Consider the following 12,585-nt stretch of genomic DNA (forward strand, 5'->3'; position numbering starts at 1 on the left):
AAAGGACAAGGTGGAAACGCAAACGAAAAAAAAGATGAGACTGTACTTAGGCGAAGCAACGTTGCTTCCTCCCTGTTTTCAAGGTCTGTCAGTGACACAAAGACTGATAATTACAACCTAATTAAATTCATAGCTGACTCTGGAGCAACCGATCTCTTAGTCAACTCCAGACTAGTATTTAAGAGCTTAAATTGCAGTAAGACAGGCAAAGTAAAATGTGCAAATAGTAATCCTTTGGCAGACTTGAAAACGGAGGGAGAAGGTACGGTTGTTGGCAAAAACAACAATAACGACTTAACACTGAATAATGTGATCTGCTCTGAATCTTTGTCAGAGAATTTACTCTGTTTGAGAAAATTTGTAGATTTAGGCCTAGCCATATAACTTGACAATAATAAAATCGATACATTTGATCCGACTTCGAACGAGTCTTTTGTCACAGGAGCTTACCAACAGCCATACTGGCTTGTTGAACTGAACAGTAGATAACAAAGATAAAAATAAGACTGACAGAAGGCTAGCATACCTGGTGACGAATGGCTTGGGCGAACATTGGTACAATACACGAAGCCGAGCGATAATAAAAGACAGAAACTGTAGTAAAAATGTCGAGCAAGAGGAACCGACTGAAAATTTATCAATGCCACACTCCATAGACTCTTGCGTCGAAAACTCAATCAAAGACCGTAAGCTTTTGAATCCAGATAAAATAAGAGTGGAAAATGCATCCATTAATGACAGTTATAAGACCCTTGAGAAGACAAACCTTATAAATGAAGCGGTCTTGTGGCACGTTAGATTAGGGCATGCTTTTCTCGCCTACCTTAAAGCTTTTCAGAAAAAATTTCCTAATAACAAGAATTTAAAGAAAGTGACGTTTAATGACAGTATATCCAGTTGTGACGTGTGCTCGATGGCAAAATTCAGCAAACTTTTCGCTAAGACAGTAAGAGTAAGAGCTTCAGCTCCCCTCCAGATCATTCATTCGGACACCATGAGTCCAATAAGTCCGATTTCACATCTCAAACGCTACAGGTATTTGTCGGTGTTTGTGGACGACTACTCGAGGATGGCCATGGCATTTCCAATGAAAGCTAAAAGTGATACAGAATTTGCTTGGAGAACTTTGTTCAAAGTTCCAGAAACATATTAGGGTATGACGCCAAATTCTGCTACCTTAGGTCTGACCAAGGCACAGAGTTCACCGGAGGATACACCCGAGAAGTGTTACAAAGACTGGGGGCTGAACTGCAGCTGGCTAGCCCGGATACACCAGAGCATAATGGAACAGCTGAACGTTTCAACTAAACAATTTCAAAGAAAACGAGAGTCTACATGTTTGACTCCGATCTCCCAGAGAACATGTGGGACTTGGGCCTGAGCGTGGCAGTCTAAGCATACAACCGGACACCTCACAGATCAAATGGAATGGACATCCCGTTGGCGAAATTTGCACCTCATAAAAACCTCAACATCGAGCAGTTGAAACGGTTCGGATGCCTGGGCTACATGAAAATACAAAGGAATACCGGTCCAAAATTCGGCTCGTTAGCTCAGTGAATTGTTCTAGTTGGGTACATTGCCACAGGGTTTGTCCTGATGAAACCTGAAGACGGAAAATTTTATGAGAGTAAAGACGTGAGATTCAATGAACGACTGGTGTACAAGGAGAGATATCTAAAGAACGATATATTGAATTGGGAATTGGTCACAAAAGAAATTAATAATGACAGCTGGCTCCTGAAGTTTGACGAAGAAATGGAAGAGAGTACAAAAACGAAGGGAGAGACCGTTAAACGAAAGAAAGGACGACTGCCGAAGAAATCTTAAACAGGTAAGACTGAAGAGACTGCACCAGCAAAACGACAGAAGCCGATACATGACACTAGCTCCAAAGGACTGCAGATAGCCCATGACCCAAACAACCAAATCAGCTTTGGGCAAGAAAACTTGGACTAAGAAGATTGTTCTGAAAATCAAAATCAGGATGAAGTGTACCATGCGTTATTGGCAGAAATCCACAAAGATCCAACTAACTACCAAGACGCCCTGAGGAGTAAAAGTAGCGCAGAATGGTTGAAAGCAATAGATAAACAGTTAAAAGCAATGAACGACAACAACGTCTGGAAGATTGTGAAGAAACCAATGACTGATGGCAAAGGCAGAAAACCAAATGTAATTGATTCTCGATGGAATTTAAAAAGAAAAGAAGACAACTTCGGAAACATAAAATACAAGGCCAGATTAGTCATCCGTGGATTTAAAGACAAAAATCAGTATGATTTGTTAGAAACCTACGCTCCAGTCTCTCGACTGTCTGTAATCCGAGCCTTGTTGGCGGTTATTAACAAATATGATCTGGAAACACGACAGCTTGATGTAAAGACAGCGTTCCTGAATGGTACATTAAATGACGAGAAATACATGGAAGTACCAGACGGTATTCCTGGTGCTCAAGAGTTAAGAAAGACCAAAGTTTGCAAATTGAAAAGATCTCTGTACGGACTTAAGATTAGTCCCAAACGTTGGTATGATAGATTCTCAGAGACAGCTGCGAAAATAGGACTTCTGGAACACCCAAGTGAGCCTTGCCTATTCATATGGAAATGTGAAGACAAATTCTCGATTTTGATCCTGTATGTGGACGATATGTTAATAGCCAGCAACGATGTTAGAAAACTTACGGAAGTATGTGATAAGCTTAAAGCTGAATTCAAAGAACCGACCTGGGGGAAACGAATAACTTCCTGGGAATACAAATTGACAGAGACATAGCGAATCGAACTATTCGATTAACACAGGAAACCTACACAAATAAAATACTGCAGAGATTTGGCTTAGATAATATACGACAGTGCAAAACACCTATGGTGACTAGACAAGTCGTAAACTTACAGCGAAGAGAAAGAGAAGAATCTGGGAACGAAGAAGACCGAAAAACGGACAAACTGAAAGTTTTTCCATATCGGGAAGTGGTTGGCAGTTTGCTGTATCTGGCAAACACTGTTCGACCTGATATCTCCTATGCAGTGAATGTATTAAGTAGACCAGATTAATCCTACTGAAGAAGACAGACAAATGGTTAAGAGAGTTTACCGTTACCTCAAAGGTACTAGCAAGAAACGACTGACACTTAAAGGAAACACAGAAATCATGACTGCTTATTCTGACGCAAGCTTCGCGGACTGCAAAGATTCGCACACGACAAGCGGATACGTCATAAAACTATTTGGTGACTCTGTGTCTTGGAGAACACACAAACAAACATATGTCTCGTTATCGACTTGCCAGGCTGAGTACATTGCAATGAGCAAGGCATGTCAAGAACTGATGGCTCTAAGAAACACTTCGACAGCGGTGTTAAATACTACATTTTATCCAGTGACTGTATGGTGCGACAATAAAGTGGCCGAAGCAAGCGCTAAGTCTCATGATGGAACTAAACTCAGATACATAGCGTCTGTACGAGAACATTATGTGAAAGAATGCGCTAAATACGGGTTTATGAAAATTAAATGGATCGCCTCTAAAGAACAGATTGCCGACATTTTTACCAAAGCTTTACCGATTGAACTGCATCAGAAATTGACTGAAAAACTGCTGAATGACTGATAACATGATACGACAGTAAATTCAGGTATATCTTTCAAATCTAACCATTATTGTTTAAATCTGTTTTAGGCAACAATCAGTAAAGGATTTCCAGAAGACAGCAAGAAGACCGTCAGCTCACTTGCAGGGGAATGACAAGACAATCAGTCATAGACAACTTGAGATTGGCGTTCTGTGAAACTGAAGGGAGTGTTGTATGTAAATCTTACACAGAGCGCCATCTACATAATTCTAGTAGTACTTAAGTATATGACCGATGCCGCGCATCGGTCTACAAGTTAGTTGAATACAACCTACCAGCCTGTACAGACGACAGATATAAACAATGGTAAGGGTTTTTGTATGTAGAGGACAGCAAGGCTGTACAATAATAAATTCAGTTTAACTTTATAAATATAACCGACAGTGTGTTTTTCTCCTTGTACCTTATTTCCTGTACCCTAGTACATAATAGTAAAGAAGCAGTCTCGCGCAGTGAACACGGCTATGCTGACAATAAGCATAACATTACCTTATTAATAATTTATATTTGGTTTTTAGGGCTATTTAACGAAATCCAAATTAATCACATCTTGCAACTAATCAAAATTTGAAATGCACAAAATCATACAGTAAGTGATAATAATGAAAACGCTCCAGTACTAACTGAAACTCTGGAGAAAAACAATAACAAACAACTCAGTCTGGTGAGTACATCTTGTATCAACAGAGGTGAAATATACTTATAAGTTTAACAACGTGTTCAAATCTTTAAGAGCAAATTTTAGTTTTATACGTATTCTTATTTTCAATTAATGCTACTAATGAAAATATTGATTTTGACTCAGCCTTTACTCTTCCATTGCAATATTTGTCAAAAAAGAAAAGAGGTAAAGTCAGTGCGTCTGGAAAACCCAAGTTGCCAGCTGCAGGGACATTTGATCAGTGGTGGAATCAAAAAATGAAAAAACAGCAAGAAATCAAAATTAAAGAGGAGGAAATGGAATACAAAAAAAAAAGTACAAGAAGAACAGAAGAAAGTACTGCAGGAAAAGAAGAAATTGAACGATAAACTAAAGGAATCGCAAAAAAAGCTAAGCAAGAAACTCTGTAACTAATAAGATAATTTGACTAATTTTCAGTATTATTAATAATACATGTGCATCATTAAATTATTTGTAAATGTAATACGTCTTCAATATGTTTTTAATTTTAAGAGTTTTAATACAATAAACTTATATTTTCATATACGTAGTGGCTTTTTTGAAACTATTTATGTTTTATCCTTTGGGACATTTATTGTCAAACACTGGGACGTGATCTAAAAGTACTGTTTCATAGACTAGATCACTACTTTTATCATGCTCTTTCCATGACTCATAAAAAGAATTAAATATTTATCACCGAAAAAAATTTTCATTTATTTTTGAAAATCGTGGCAAAGGCATTAAAAAAAAAAAAAGAAGCATTTCAAGCATTTGTTTGCTTTAAATAAATTATTATATCAAAAATATATTTATCAAGTGTTTTATAATTGGGTCATTTACCTTACCTGCCACTTCGTTTATTTATTAATAACACAATTCCCTACACCCCGATAATTTAGGGTGCTTACTGGACACAGTATAAATTAAATAAATAAAAACAACCAACACAAGCCCCTATCCCCAGATAATCCGGGGTGATTACTACCTACCTTATATATTAAATAAATAAAAATTAACAACTCAAGCGTCTATCAACGAAGGACCTGGGGCGCTTACTGGCCTCTTAATGAATAACTTGAAGAAAAATTAACAACACAAGTGCCTATCCCCAGATGACCCAGGGTGCTTACTGATTACCTCACAAATTTAATCAATAAAAATTAATAGCACAACTGCCCATCCCTTGATGTCCCAGGGCGCGCACTGTTGAAAAAATCTCCATGAACTTTAATGAAAATGACTGGAAGCACCTTTCCCGATTGGATATTAAACGTATTTTCTCCCTCCCTTATACGAAAGTATGTACCTCCTGGTCAGTCTGCTTGGCAAGAAAGAGTCTCTTTTGTTTACAGTAGAGACACAACTTTTTTCGTTTCGAGCCGAGACCAGCCTAAGCTTAGTGTCACTGCAGTATATAGAGTTGTGTGTTTACGAATTACGAGTCAGTTGAAGATATCGTATAGTGGAAAACTAAAAAAAAGCAAAAAAAAAACAACGGCGATCCTCCGTAATTTCCTTGTATCTTACATGTGCTAGTGCAGGTCAGCATTTTTACAATAGTTTTGCTCTGCCCTCGTTAAGTGTCTTGTATGCGATTTGATCTATTTCTGTGATTTCATATTGTTAACTTGTACATGTGTTTTTGATGCCCGCCCCCGACCTGCAAGGCCTCGCCTTTGGCTCGGCTGTCGCAGGGTTGGCGAGCGTCAGCACACACATGCACGGCAGCATAGCAGACAAGTATACCATACGACGAGCTGTCATGCTCGTCAGTTGACACTGGCTGTACTGTCCTTAATACCTGTACATATCACTGTATGCTGTGTGTATAGTTATTATTAATTAAAAACGTACTTTTGACTGGGGGAGGGAGAAAAGTACTATACAACACTCGGCCGGACAGTTTGAGTCGATGGCGTGCGACTTATGACGACCTCGGCTTCTCCTTGGCTGTCATAACCTCGCAGCCATAAACTCCAACTTTCTGGCCTAGTGTCGTAATCTACTATTTCATTAAAAATTACTGCTACTACTACTATTTATTCTCGTCAAGATTGAAATCACTTGAAAACGATTCTAATGTTTTTTCAAGCTTATATACTTTTGCGTAATACTCATTAGTCACTTTCTTTTCGCGAATCTTTAATTTTGCCCCGTTTAGGGTTTATCTTTATTAGAGCCCTGAAAAATAATATTACTTAATAACTGCAGCCCTTCGGTCATGCAATATTAAGAACTGAAAATGCAGTACACCTTTGGAAGAATTCTAATGTTTTTTCCATTTCTGGATTGTAGACAATGCCGAATATTAAGTAACTTAAGAAGAAAACTTTAATTAGTTGTAAAAAATCATTACAAGTAATGTTCATATCACCATTTATCACGACAAAATACTTAGCATTTTCATTGTAAAGTGTAGAGTCTAGGTAAAGATAATAGTTTTATTCATCAAAGAACAAAAGTGACCAATGATACAACTTAATTTTATTTACCGTTAACGATGATGGTGGGATACATTGAATGTGCGAGACTTGGTACATCGGTCCTCTCTACCATGCCCTGTGATATGAAAAGTGTGATCGATGAGGTCTTTTTCAAAATAATTTATGAATTTATTGAACTAAAATAAATAAAACTTACATCGATGGCTTTGTCGAAATGATTTATTTTCCCATCAAAATAATGTATAATCATCATAAATGTTACATTTTTATAAACTTGCATATTTTTTTAAATATTTTTTAATCAAATCTTCAAGCATAGATTTTTTAAACATTTTTTTCTATCTTAAAATATCTTCTGATAATAGGAACTTTCATCTTGATAGATTCATCCCACATTTTATGTACGTCTTTACCAAGAAGCCGTTTGCTATGATTAATCAAGTGCTGAGGTGAGTTCATATGCGGCCAATCCATAACTATTTGATTTAATATTAATTTTTTTTTATCAATCAAAGATCTAACAGTTGGATAAGTTTTATTTATCAATTGAAGAATTTCAACATGGTCCTTATCGTTTGCAGAGTTGAGTAAAACAACTGACCGCTGTCTTTTATTCTTTAGAGTATCCTGAGATTCGATAGGTGGCCATACTGGAACGTACTCTACACATCCATACTGGTCTTGGATTTGCACTAGTTTATTTGACTTGACGCGCTTAGCATTAAATTCATCATCGCTGTCATTTTCAATAGAGTTATCGACAGTATTTTTTCGACGTTTTACACTCTTAGAACCTTTTTTTCGAGTTTCTGTACGAAGCAGCATGGTAGTTAGAAAGTTGTACGGTACTAACTCCATCACCCTATTTATTAACTCCCATCTTTACAGTAAAGCTAGATTTATTTTTGTTATAAGAATACTTTCCAGTTTCTAATGTCCTAGACCTTTTGGTAGACTTCTGTACTTTAATCAAGTAGTTAGTAATTTTTCCAGTTAATATTTTATGGTCGCTGGAAGATAATTGATCACCTTTATTACAACTCAAATTCAATTCTGGAGGAAGTCGACTCCAAACTCCATTATCCACATTAATGTCAGATGGTTTTTGTGAGTCAGAAATTTGTCTATGAAAATAAGTATTTGCTGAAAAATAAAATCATATTGTACACGAATGTCGAAAGAAAATGAGTAAACAAATAAACATTGTTCAATATTTTAATACTTATGATTATCGTTCGAAATTGACTCACAAATACCTTTTCGAGAGTCAGCTTTCTTGATTTAAAGAACCAATACTTAATTTTTTTGTTTGCAATACTCGGTCAAAACTTCATCATAATCTATGATTGTTTTGTCATCCAAAATTTAAATCTTTTAAAAGATAAAGTTAAGTAAGTATACATCCGATTTAGTACAGGTTTTTTATATTTTACTAGCGGCCCCCCGTCTCAGCTTCGCCCGAGACTCACAAAATGGAACATCGTAGTGTGCTGACATGTAATGTGAAACGATTGCAGTTAAAAATTTTACATCCATTCCTGACACTTCTCAAAACACAAATCTTCTTATTTGAAACATATTTGTTCGGAATCCATACAGTTCATTTGTTCAAAACTGAAAAAAATATAATCATGCTAAAGAGTACCGTGCGTTCTTTCTGCCATAAAATAATCGTTGGCCCGTAAGGGCTGTTGATTTGCAATTTCTGCCGTATAATCTACGAAAAAGGCTATTTTCTAAAGCTGTAAAGATTTAAAACTCACAAAAAATATTGTTATGTAGGAAAGAGATTGGTAAGGAGGTGCGTCGCGAAAATGATCAGTATATATATTTTCTTAAACACTTTTATTAAAAATACCACGTCTATAAGACAAAGTCGCGCGTGTGGTTTCTTTCTAGGCTCGTTGTGTCCTTCCGTAGTTACTGATCGGCTTCTTGATTCGGCAACGCTCGAGCCCCTTGGTAATGCCCGACCCTCTTGATAGCGATCGACTGCCGAAGGCTGAGAGCACGAATCAATTTTCGACTGCGCGAATGCCTGACTGTCGTGATTTGAGGTTCGCTGGGTCTTATATTATCTTGTTCCCCACTTGCCCATACCTTCTTGCTAAAGTAGCCTCGCTGTTACTAGGAAGAGTCAGTATAATATGCCTTGCATATCGTACGTTACAATATATAATTTAAAAAAAAATTTTCCTCTTATCTCAAAACTTTATTACCAGAGCAACAAAGTCCTGGAGCTTAATCTCTACATTTTTTATCGACACAAAAAATGAATACATATTCTAATTATTTTAAAATCTGTAAAATTTAAGAGATGACTGTGAGGGTTAAATGAAAAGCTGATCTATCACGTAATAAATTCTTTATTCATCGATTTTGACGCTGCTGTTTCAATCTCGATAAATTTTCTGCGTCAGTTTCTTGACGTTTAAAATTGTATTCATTAGATGCATTTAAAGTTTTCCTTTAAATTTGGCCTCTTACGACTTTTGGCATGGTTAAGACGTTTGTGAGCCCTAATGGCTGTTTTTATCAACTTCGATAAGTTCTGATACATTTGTTGTCAAGGTAGTTCGATGTCCGAAGGCCCTAAAAAAGACCGGTGAGCTAAACACTTTCTGGACTGAAGTTTCCAGCACACGTAACTGCGTGGATACCTCAGGGTGATCTTCGCTGGCCTGCTGTTGTAGCACCAGACTGATCGGGAGGAAAACTACAAAGTCTGAAGCTTTGGAGCTAGTTAGAGATGCTCTTTCTCAACGTCCCGTGGTATTACGCCGAAGACGTTGGTGTCAAAAGCACCTTCTTTTTTTGCAGACTTAGTTGTTTTGGTGATCTAAGGTGGGGAAATTCGTTCGTGATGCTTGCCCGTTCAAGGCTGTAACGTTTACTCAAGTTTATTTTTCCTTTATAGCTGTTAGGTACTCCCAGTATGGATCTTAAAAAGGATCGGTTATTCCTGGTTGAATGCTTAGAGTTAAGAGGGTAATATAGAGTCGTCAGTCACCGGAGTTCCCAGCCTTGCGACGAACAACTCCGCTCGTGACGTCTACCAGTGAAAAACTGACTTGGTTTAATAGTGGCCGGCTTTATATAGTCTTTTATTTGACGATTCGTTGCCGGAAATGGTAGTAAAAATGTATTCGTTGGCAAGGTAGTCTAAATTTAGGTATCCCTTTTGAAGAACCGATAATATTGATGGTCAGGAAAGGAACGTAAATACTTATAATGGCCCTGAAAAGGACTAGTAGTGATACTCTAGCCATTCCTTATTATTATTATATATGACTGCTAAGTTCTGCTGGCTATGCAGGTAGCTTGACTCTTACCCTCGAAGTCTCTATGTACGGAGACCGTACTGAAGGGAGGTACGCTGCTGACGAAATAATATCTCGTCTTTGGATCGTTCCCCGGATAACCAACCGCTCAACGTTTTCAGTCGGGAAAGTAAGCGTGGAGATTACCTTTTCTGTGGGGATGCCGTTGGGGCGACCACTGAGAAGGAAGTCGTTGTGGCTGCCCGTACTCCTCAGAGCTGTCTTCCCTCGCTTGCATTTGTAGTAAAAAATTTTGACGGCACCAGGCTGAATGGTTGAACAACCACGAAACTCTAAAATGTTGGAGTGGATTGTGCTCTGGCTAGACACGTCTCCTGGTATTCCACCGAAGACGTCATCGTATAGACAATTTTTTTATTGGTGGCACTCGTCATTCCTGGTGGTTCAGGGTGGAATTAAACGTAGGTCGCTTATCCATTGGAGAACAGTGTCGTCGGTAGCCGGGTCTAACAACTGTATTATTGAAGTACTGCCAATAAACGACTATGGAAATATCTGAGAGGCTTTGGCGTATTATAGCCATACTTATTTTATTCTATTGCAGGTACCTTTCTTTTTATGTATACGCCAGCTAGTGGATCCTACGGAATTAACATAAAAAACCAGCTCATTTTTGCAAAACTTTGAGCTTATTTCTTGCTATTGCTATTAATTTTTTAAAGATAAAATCTATACTAAAACCATCTAGGAAGTTTCAATAATCAGTGTGCGAAATTTCAGCCAGATCGGTTGAGTAGTTTTCGCGGTTAGCGATTACAACGGTTTTAGCGACTTTGCTTTACATATTAGTAAGATGGTTTTAAAAAAATGTTGAAACAGCTTGAGTCACTTTATGTAAATTCGAATTTATGAAGTCATTATTTGTATAACCCCTATCGCTAAAGTCCGTAGTTCCAGGGTTAATTAGACTAGAAAAATTACGCACCCTACTGAGTAATAGAACAAAACTACAAACTTTTGCCTAAAAGATGGAAAAATATTGAAAAAAAAAGAATAAAACTATTTAACTAATAATTTGTACAAAAATTCTTTCAAACATTAATACGACCCATAGTATACAAGCGAAAAGTTGATACATCTAAATCATAGTTTCTTTTTCAAGAAAATTTCTGAAGAAATAAATAAGAATGAGAAAAGTATCCTCCCCGGGTGTGAATCGAACACACAACCTCCTGTTTACTAGACAGTTGCTCTACCAAGTGAGCTACCAAGGAGCTGTACCGTAAGTTTCGTAACCAGTAAGTTTAGGTAATACATAACTACTATATCGAGCTTAGGTGAAAGACAGCTCTGAAAATTAAGAATGAGAAACTCATCTAAATAAAACTAATATTTACAAGTTAATAAATATTTCATATTTACAAATTTCAATTCAATTACTTCAAATACAATATAAACTTTCGTATTTAAACACAAAAACAAACAGATTTTGCCAAATACATTTTCATCTGCAAAGTATGAATGGTCTAAAATCATAGCATCTCCTTTTCAATATTTTGTACCTTTGAAAATAATTTTATTGCATTAACATCTTTTATTTTATAATCAGACTGTAATTTAGCATTTCTATCATTAAATGAAGCATCTAAATCTAACATTTTTAATATCTTAGTAGATAATGTGACAGAAATATCCTTTTTTTTAAAATAAAACATTCGATTTTTTTTTAGCATCTTCGACTTCACGGTTAAATGAGTTACTTAATTCAGATACTATATACGTATTGTCGATGCTAGAATAAAATATTTACACTCTTATTTGAGGTAAAATAAAACTAACTTCATAATAAATTCATCCAGTATGTCGTCTCATTTTATTGGTAAATTTAGTGACTCGGTATGGAAAACATCAACATTATCGGGATTCTTTGTTCTTTGACTTCGTTAATTTTTTTGTCTTCTATTGCAAATAAACTTCAGCATAAGGATATACATCCATCTCTTCTGTAGGTTCTAATTCAGGTACATTACTAGTTTTACTGCGTACTTTCGTCCAGTGAATAGTAAATGGTGATACAATATTATATTCATGTCCACAGGAAATAATAGGACACTAAATTGTAATTTTTTGTCTAGTATGGGTTTTTAAATGCTTGATCAAGTTAAACAATTCATAAAACTCATGATTACAATCTAGCACTTAACAAACAAACTTGCGTTGTTCATTGTGGCAGCTTTAAAAGGTGTTTTTTTTTTACTCATGTACCTAAGGTGGATTCCTCAGTACTTGCTCACTTATGCAGACGAAATGTCCCAATAGTCGGTCACTTTTTTTCTTTTATGGGCCTTCGTTATATTTTCAATTGGGTTTACACATTAACTTGTATTGAAAGAGTAATTGCTTAGTGTCTGAATAGCTACCCGATGTATATATGTTTTGAAAATTTATAGTGAAAAAATCAGCCAGATTACCGACTATTGGGACATGACCGAGCACTGGGACATCGACCTTATGTATTTCATTCAAATGGTATGATAGATTATCTCTACTACTAAAAACTGA

General features: G+C 36.6%; 1 protein-coding gene and 1 non-coding gene across 2 annotated transcripts in view; one reads left to right on the forward strand and one right to left on the reverse strand.

Moving 5' to 3' along the window:
* Positions 1–12,585, forward strand: part of Nf1 (neurofibromin 1) — a 394,222-nt gene that overhangs the window by 84,837 nt on the left and 296,800 nt on the right. The window lies entirely within an intron of this gene.
* TRNAT-AGU (transfer RNA threonine (anticodon AGU)) lies at positions 11,225–11,297 on the reverse strand. The gene has a single exon. It is a non-coding gene; the product is annotated as a tRNA-Thr (tRNA).

This window comes from Copidosoma floridanum, unplaced genomic scaffold (genome assembly GCF_036245765.1).
Source record: "Copidosoma floridanum isolate Cflo_tuat_1 unplaced genomic scaffold, Cflo_Japanese_pri ptg000034l, whole genome shotgun sequence".
NCBI lineage: Eukaryota > Metazoa > Arthropoda > Insecta > Hymenoptera > Encyrtidae > Copidosoma > Copidosoma floridanum.